Source organism: Schistocerca serialis, chromosome 4 (assembly GCF_023864345.2).
Source record: "Schistocerca serialis cubense isolate TAMUIC-IGC-003099 chromosome 4, iqSchSeri2.2, whole genome shotgun sequence".
Lineage (NCBI taxonomy): Eukaryota > Metazoa > Arthropoda > Insecta > Orthoptera > Acrididae > Schistocerca > Schistocerca serialis.
In genome coordinates this window covers 279940085-279949553 of record NC_064641.1, presented here as the reverse complement: position 1 = coordinate 279949553, position 9469 = coordinate 279940085, and the positions used below count along the sequence as shown (strand labels likewise).

Genomic DNA, 9469 nt, shown 5'->3' with positions numbered 1-9469 from the left:
TTCGTACAGACGAGCTCTCTAATGACCCTTTGAAAATATTTGTTTCTGTACTTCTCGAACTAAAATATCGTCTGAGAAATCGACAAAAAACTATTTATAGTTTCCTTTATACCTCCCATTAGTTAGTAGCTACATTGATTACGGAAAACTATAAAACATCAAAAATAATAAATGCCCCAAAAGTTATCGTTCTATATATTCGAATGTATGTGGAGCACATGTAATTCCATCACTAAATCAATGAAACATAGTTTACGACGAAAAAATTACATCGCCGTCATTGCCTCTTTGCTCCAATGATGAATCCCTTGTAGACCTCTATATTTCATTTCATATTGTTCAGTATTCCTATAAACAATATTACAAACCACGAACAGCATCAAGTAGTTTCCAAAACTATATTCACTGTCAACAGCGTCTGACCTGTAACATCCACGACGATTATCCAAAATTACTTTTACATCCATCGCTATCGTCTCTTCAAGAATGACGCGCTGAACTCATCAGCTAGGAAGTCCCTAATCTAGTCGGCTTTGTGGACCGAGTATCAAATGGCTCGGAGCACTATGGGACTTAACATCTGAGATCATCAGTCCCCTAGAACTTAGAACTACTTAAACCTAACTAACGTAAGGATATCACACACATTCATGCCCGATGCAGGATTCGAACCTGCGACCGTAGCAGTCGCCCCTGTCGTTGGTACCTCAGTTCTTCCAGCGACGTATGATAAAGTGTTTCTACAAGAGGAGCAAGTCGATTCGCATAATGTGTGTTCATTCTTGCAGGACGTTGCCAGTTTCAGACGACTTTCTATTGTTTTGCTATTTTTAAATCACGATTAGCTAGCTGGGTGTCTGCCACTTGCGCATATGTGGGAAGTTTTCAAGGCGGTATCATAACACAATCTACTACAGAAAAACAACTTTGGGATTTCCTGAATACCGATTGAGTACTTCGGCTTTTTGTGTGTCTTCTTGCATTTCGGTGTCAGTGGGGTCACTAACAATAGGTGGCTTAAGTTTGCTTACGCACTAACAGACGATAAAACATTTTTATTGTGTTGCTCATACTGAATATTAAAATTCTGCTTTTTAGTTAAATATCTTCCTAAAGACATTTTCAATAAATTTAAATTAGTACGAGTAAAAGTTCATGTTTCATAAGTCAATGACGGACAAAATGTCAGCTTCTTTTTATCCGACTTACCTTTCCAAACTTTTTCTAGTGTTCTGGACTCACAAATATTGTGTTTGTCATAGATACGTCAACGGAATTTCTAAAATACCTCAACAATATGGTGTAGCTTCAGACATGATAGAAACTCATCACTATTGTAGTTTTTGTACTACTTATGCTGTTCAAAGTGAAAAAGTAAATTTCTATTTTATACTAATAATTGCGCTAGAATGTAGACCACAACTCACAAGAATTAATTCTGTACGTTGAGGTTTTACCTGGGGCGACATACAGTGAAATATGAAATTCGGGAGGCTTGTACTTCATCCGGGCACACTAAAAGAGTCTCTAACGCACTAGGGGTGTATATTTATGAAAAGAGTGGATCGCAGTTTGGGAGGTTAGTGCGGTCTAGTATAATATTCTAATAGTCATTATTTCCGGCTGCTCCGTGATGTGGTTTTTTTTATTTTGTTCACCTCTCATTTAAAACTTGTTTCTCACACCACTGGTGCCTGGGGGTACCGGTCGTTATAAGTCCGTTCGTACGCCGCAGATTCGCGCCTTCATCGTCTCTTTTATTTTTATTTATTTATTTATTTATTTATTTATGCATTTATTTTACCTGGCAAGATTAGGGCCTTCAGGCCCTCTCTTACACCTAACCAGGCATACTCAGATTCAACAAATTTCAGTGTCTACAGAAAATTAGGACATATAACATGTTATACAGTATTAATGTTAAAGGAAAAAAATAGAGATTATAAAAGTAGTACAATGATAATTATAACAATCAAAAAATAATTATAACAATCAAGAATAATAAAAATAATAATAATAATGATAATAATAATAATAATAATAATGACTATGTATATGAAAGTAAACATATTTTTCTTATATGAGTGTCAGTCCTATTGGTAGTTGGGAATTTTCTCGTTATATTCTTGCAGCTTGTAAGTTATTCTCATCAAGCAGAGACATAAGACGATGGAATGGGGTGAAAGAGATATAGAAGAGGTAGATAGGTTAGAGGAAGAGAAATTGAATGGTAAAATTCGAAGCTATGATGGAGAGGAGAAAGAAAAAGATGAGGGGGGGGGGCACAACAATGGTGGCTATACCGTCCCTAATATGTAAGTCTTAAGTTCCCTCTTGAATGTTGAGTGGTTTTGGATAAGACGCAGATCACAGGGGAGCGCGTTCCATAGTCGTATGGCTGAGATGGAGAATGACACGGAGAAAGATTTTGTGTTATGTAAAGCTACAGCCAAGATGCTAGACGTATCCGATCTGGTATTGCGGTTGTGGAATGATGATAGGTGTTTAATGTGAGAAGATAAGTATTGGGGGCACCAGTGGCTAAGAAATCGATGAAGTAAGCACATCGTGTGGAGATCGCGTGCCTTATGTGGGCGTATCCAACCTAGCTGGGAGTATGAAGGACTGATATGATCATAAAACCGTATGTTGCATACGTATCTAACACAAGCATTCATCACTAGCTCGAGGCATCTCGAATTTTCATTATTTGTGCCATGTTGAACTACATCACAGTAGTAAAGATTAGGCAAGACTAGTGTTTGGACTAATTTTTGTTTAACATGGGTTGGAAATATTTTTCTAAATTTTTGAATTGCATGTAGGGAGGAGAGCGATTTCCGGCAAGCTGTGACTGTTTGTTCTTCCCAGTTTAGGTGTTCATCCAAGATTATTCCAAGGTCTTTTACTGTTTTTTGGTATGGTAGTTGGGTACCATTGAGGAGTATTTGAGGGACTGTTTCGCGAAAGTACCGACTGATTAACTTTGGATGAGATATAAGTATGACCTGGGATTTCTTGGGGTTTAGTTTCAGACCTAGGTTCTGTGCCCATCGAGAAACAGAGCAAAGATCTGCGTTCATACTCGCTACTGCGTCAGCAATGTTCTTGGGGCTTGCACTTATGTACAGTTGGATGTCGTCGGCATATAGATGGTAGTTGCAGGAGTGAATCACTGAAGAAATATCATTAATGTACAGTGAGAAGAGTAATGGACCAAGGACGGAGCCTTGGGGAACTCCAGAGCGCACGTTTTTCCATGATGACTTTTCCGACCCACAAATGACTTGTTGACTTCTGTTTTTGAGGTAGCTGTCGAACCAGTGTATTGCGCTGTTTGAGAAATTCAGCTGCTTCATTTTAATTAGTAATATATCAAAGTCAACTGTATCAAAAGCCTTGCTAAACTCAAGCAGTGTTAGGACGGTAGCTTCACGTCTGTCCATAGCATGTTTAATGTCATCAGTTACTTTGATTAATGCAGTTGCTGTACTATGGTGCTTTCGGAAACCTGACTGATATTTGTCGTGGATGTTATGAGTTTTGAGGTAATCCGTCAGCTGTTCTTGGACGATGTGTTCTAGGGCTTTAGATATTGCAGGAAGTATGCTGATCGGCCTGTAGTCACCTGGCGACTTAGGGTTGTCAGTCTTGGGTATAGGCTGAATTAAGCTTTGCTTCCACTCAGTAGGATATGTACTACTGACAAGAGACAGGTTGAAGATGTCTGTGATAACTGGAGTAATAGTGTTTACGACGTTCTTAATCATGCCAATGCTCACTCCATCATTTCCTACTGCCTCGGAAGAGATTCTCATAATTGCCTTGTGTACTGTGCCGGTAGTGACATGTTTTAGGAAAAACTTGTCTCTCGAGAGATTGATATCTTGGGGCTGGTAATTTGTCGCTGCGTGGCAGTTTACGGCTGTTGAGAAGAAATCGTTTAATTCTTCTGCAGACGCTTGATAAACAGCGTCAGATCTTCGCTTCCCTATACCGAAACTGCGCAGCTTTTTCCACAGTGCAGCAGGTTTTGATATGCCGCATACGACAGAGCGGGCATGTCTGATTTTGGCATTCCTCACGCTTTGCTTGGTTCTATTTCGGAGTTTCCTATAAGCTTCGTACGCCTCGGGAGTTGGGTTACGCTTGAAGGCCCTATGTGCAGCATCACGTTCATTCATTAACTGGCGTAATGCAGTGGTGAGCCACGGAGCGGGAGCTCTCTTTACCTTGACAGTGCGTTGAGGAGCATGTTTATCATACAGTGCAATAATTTTGCGACATAATTCCCGAATTTTTCCGTCTAAAGTCGGTTCATTGTTTATATCATGCCAAGGGATGTCTGAGCAATCCTTTTGAAGAGCGTCATGGTTAACATTTTTTAGGTTTCTGTAGGTTACCAGGTGAGATTTTTCTTTGGTAGTATGTACTGAGTAATTTAAGAAAATCACGTCATGAGCAGAGAGTCCTGGAGCGGATGTCTGATTGGCGCGAATTATTTTATCTGGTCGCTTTGTTGCTATTATATCTATGAGTGTATGGCTGTGTGGCGTGTGATGAGTTGGGTCCAGCGGTGCTAAACTCATATCATTGGAGTGGAACAGTCTCCTAAGTTTTTCTGTGTTCATACAGTGTCACGAGCGAGGACAGGGCAGACTGAAAGGAGGACATAGCACCGACGTTTGGAGGTTTATAGATTACTCCAATTAGCAGTTTCTGATTTGATGTATTTATTTCGAAAAACAAGAACTCTGCTTCTCCTTCGCCCTTTTACAGCTTCTGTCTCATTAAATGCATCCTCTTGCTTAACTATATAATTTATGGCCACGTAGTATGAGTGTAACGAGGACACAAATTCTTATCTTCATTAATATTTATTGTTTTTACCTTCCCGATAAAAAAGTCCATAATAATTTTCAACTGTATATTTTATATTAAATAAGCTACTTTTAAATGAATTTCTATCAATAAATGTCTTCAAAGGTAATTGAATTTTATCTTAACTGGACGTTCTGAAATTGTCACTCCCGGAAATGATATTCCATGTGAAACCAATTACAAAGTGTAATAAAAATTCTACGTTACAAGCAGATGGTGTAAGTTTAGCCTCAGAAGCACCTACCTATTTGTGAATGAGAAGGTCAGTGGAAGGTCGAGATCAGTCAGCAAGTAGGTGTCGAATGAAACGAGAGCGTTGTAGCGCGCTTCCGTAACACTCTTCAAAGCATAAGACCCAAATGTCTGCACGTGACTGAGATCGAACGAGGCAGGAATGATCGGTCTCTGGGAAAAACGCTTGTCACACCACAATGTGTAGTTTCGTGCAGAGCATGTAGCTACGACGGTGATGCGAACGATGATGCAGTGGACAGAAATCTGTGCTACTCAGTGAGGAACTGGTACTGAATCGTACCAATAACAGCAGAGAGTGAGCGCCAGCTGGTCCACGTCTCCATAGCCATACCTATAGATTTCTCCTACGATTTACTTGACGAAACTGCACTACACTGTGTGCACCTGTTTGCGTCGACTGTTTCGGGCTGAGTGAGTTTGTGTCGTAGCACTGATTCCTTATTTTGATAACCACGAATGCTTAAGGCTGCAGTGTGCACTTTAACGCCTTGTGTGAGGTGGTGAACGGCGATATGCTGAAAACTGCACCGAATTTCTTACAAATTATTTAGAACAGTTAAATCTGGAAACCATTACTAGAGGTAGCACACGTTTCGAATAAACTGACGCTATCATGTGATTGGCACATAGTTATAGACAACAAAACCTCAATAAAATTACGTTCATAATTTTATGTTACCGTTTTGTGCTGGTAATGCCATGACATTTTTATAAACTGGAATGTATGATAGTTACATCAAACGCTGAAACTATGGGTGAAGAAGATGAAGTCACCAGAAATACAGCTAAGATAAAAAATGCTCCTTTATTTTAACAAATTTATAGCTAAGGTGTCCACTAGGACGAATGTGTACCTATTTAATCACTCCCATCTTTGAAACTCCAATGTGAAAAGTTCATATCACAAACCCACAACTTCATTCCGCTCTCCCACACGTGCTACAGTTGCATTTTTCTACAAAAATGTACGTACCATGCGACTTTTTTACGTGGAGCTGATCATATAGCCACTGAAGAAATTGCCAGATCAACTACAACATCTCTAGCATCAACGTAGCCAACAGCATTCGAACTTCTACTTCTTTATCGTCACAGTACTGCGTTGCAACATCCAGATCATTCAGTTCAGCTGAAGGAAGTCAAACGTTTTCCTCATCCGTTTATATTTTCATATTCGACTTCAATTAATTACAATATTGGAACGAATGAAAGGAGATACACTGCCGGAAAAAGATGTCACAATACTAAATAATAATTTGTGTAGAATAATGAAATTTAGGGAATAAATGTCCCTAGGTAACATATTTAAGTGATTAACATTGCAAGTTCAAGTTAATGTAAGCGCGAGATAAGCCGTTACAAATATGAAATACTAAATGTCTTTTTGCAAAGCTGTTTCACAGAGGAAGACTGCACTGTAGTTGCTTCTCTAGATTGTCGCACAGATGACAAAATGGTAGATATCGAAATAAATCACAGACGGTTTGAAAAACAATCGAAATCGCTCAAAAGAGGAAAGGCCACTTGACCTGATGGGATACCACTTCCATTGGATACAGAGTACGCGAACGAACTTGCCCCCTTCGTGCAGCGGTGTACCGTAGGTCTCTAGAAGAGCGTAGATTGGAAAAGGGCACAGGTCATCCCCCTTTTCAAGAAGGGAAGTCGAACAGATGTGCAGAACTATAGACCTATATCTCCAACGTCGATCAGTTGTAGAATTTTCGAACAAGTATTATGTTCGAGTATATTTACTTTTCTGGAAACTAGAAATCTACTCTTTAGGAATCAGAATGGGTTTCGAAAAAGACGATCGTGTGAAACCCGGCTCGCGCTATTCGTCCACGAGACTCAGAGGGCCATAGACATGGGTCGTTTAATGAAAAAAGTAAGAGCATATGGACAATCAGACCAATTATGTGACTGGATTAAAAAGTTCCTAGAAAACAGAACGCACCAAGTCATTCGCAATGGAGAGAAGTCTTCCGAAGTAAGAGTGATTTCAGGTGTGCCGCAGGAGAGTGTCGTAGGACCGTTGCTGCTCAAAATATGTATAAATGACCTTGTAAATAACATTGGAAGTTCACTGAGGCTTTTTGCGGATGATGCTGTGGTATATCGAGAGGTTGTAACAATGGAAAATTGTACTGAAATGCAGGAAGATCTCCAACAAATTGACGCATGATGCAGGGAATGGCAATTGATTCTCAATGTAGACAAGCGTAATATGCTGCGAATAGCTAGAAAGAAAGATCTTTTATCATTTAGCTACAATCTAGCAGGTCTGCAACTGGCAGCAGTTAATTCCATAAATTATGTGGGAGTAGGCATTAGGAGTTATTTAAAATTGGATGACCGTATAAAATTAATCGTCGGTAAAGCAGATGCCAGACTGAGATTCATAGGAAGAATGCTAAGGAATGCAGTCCGAAAACAAAGGAAGTAGGTAACAGTACACTTGTTCGCCCAGTGCTTGAATACTGCTCACCGGTGTGGGATTCGTACCAGATAGGGTTGATAGAAGAGATAGAGAAGATCCAAAGGAGAGTAGCGCGCTTCGTTACAGGATCATTTAGTAATAGAGAAAGCGTTACGGAGATGATAGATAAACACCAGTGGAAGGCTCTGCAGGAGAGACGGTCAGCAGCTCGGTACGGGCTTTTGTTGAATTTTCGAGGACACACCTTCACCGAGGAGTCAAGCACTATATTTGCCCTCTCCTACGTATATCTTGCGAAGGGACCATGAGAATAAAATCAGAGAGATTATAGCCCACACAGAGGCGTACCGACAATCTTTCTTTCCAAGAACAATACTTGACTGGAATAGAAGGAGAACCAATAGAGGTACTCAAGGTACCTTCCGCCACACACCGCCAGGTGGCTTGCGCAGTATGGTTATGGATGTAGATGTAGATGTAGATACATTAATAACCAATGTAACTGCCAGAATATTGCATGCAACCAGGCAAACGGGAACGTACGCTCCACAGTTAAGATATAATACGGTTTTGTGTTGGTCAGGTTGAATCAATGGCGGTTAATCAAGTAAGGTGGCATAGGAAGTTTATTTGTTATGATGCTGACAATGTACATTTTGATACGACAATATTTGTACACTTGGTCTATGGCAGATAATGAGGTAGCATATGATAATGTCGATATGTACAATGCTTCGACTGTTTAACTGTTCACTGTGTCTGTGTTGTGATTTTGCCGGGTTGACGATTATTTGTTTAGCCCTTCCTGTATTTAAAGTTAACTTGCTTTGTGAGTCCTCAGTGCCAGTGGAAACTAAACGTGTCGGTTCACAGTGACAGTAAATGACTAATGTGCTTTACTATCGCTATCAACCGGTATGTTTATTTTCCACTGGCATTGACAATTCGCAAAGCAAATTAACCTAATATACAGGAGAGACTATCAGAAAATGTTTCAACATTGAATAAATACACTACTGGATAGTGAAAGAGAAACACCTGAAAAGATAATGAATAACGAAAGTTTGCTAATTTTCCGTGTACGGTTATAGCAACAGACCAAGGCAACGTTGGCTAGATACTATCCACACAGACTTGAAGGCCTGCAATCTGACGAAGCAAGCCAACGGCCTTGCCGCAGTGGTAACACTGGTTCCCGTCAGATCACCGAAGTTATGCATTGTCGGGCTGGGCCAGTACTTGGATGGGTGACTATCCGGTCCGCCGAGAGCTGTTGGCAATCGGGGTGCACTCATCCCTTGTGAGGCAAACTGAGGAGAAACTTGATTGAGCAGTAGCTGCACCGGTCTCGGAAATTGTCATACGGCCGGGAGAGCGGTATGCTGACCACATGCCCCTCCATATCCGCATCCAGTGACGCCTATGGGCTGAGGATGGCGCGGCGGCCGGTAGGTACCATTGGGAATTCATGACCTGTTCGGGAGGAGTTTAACCTGACGAAGCACGGATAGAGAAAGAGAGACAAGAAAGCGGACGGTACTGCATTGTAGACAGAAGAAGAAAAGAAGAAGAGACTGTAGTACGAAGAACATGTGTTCGTATTTGTAGGAGATTTTGTAGCATAATGTTTCAAATGGCTCTGAGCACTATGGGTCTTAACATCTGCGGTCATCAGTCCCCTAGAACTTAGAACTACTTAAACCTAACTAACCTAAGGACATCACACACATCCATGCCCGAGGCAGGATTCGAACCTGCGACCGTAGCAGTCGCGCGGTTCCGGACTGCGCGCCTAGAACCGCTAGACCACCACGGCCGGCTGTAGCACACAGGATGCTAAATTCAGTATACAGAGCTATCACCTGTGCCGCTGTTCTTCGATCGAAAATGGCG

The 9469-nt window shown here is 40.9% G+C and overlaps 1 pseudogene; it reads left to right on the top strand.

The window, feature by feature from the left end:
- Positions 1–8737: 8737 nt before the first annotated feature.
- Positions 8738–8855, top strand: LOC126475788 (5S ribosomal RNA; annotated as a pseudogene).
- Positions 8856–9469: the final 614 nt, after the last annotated feature.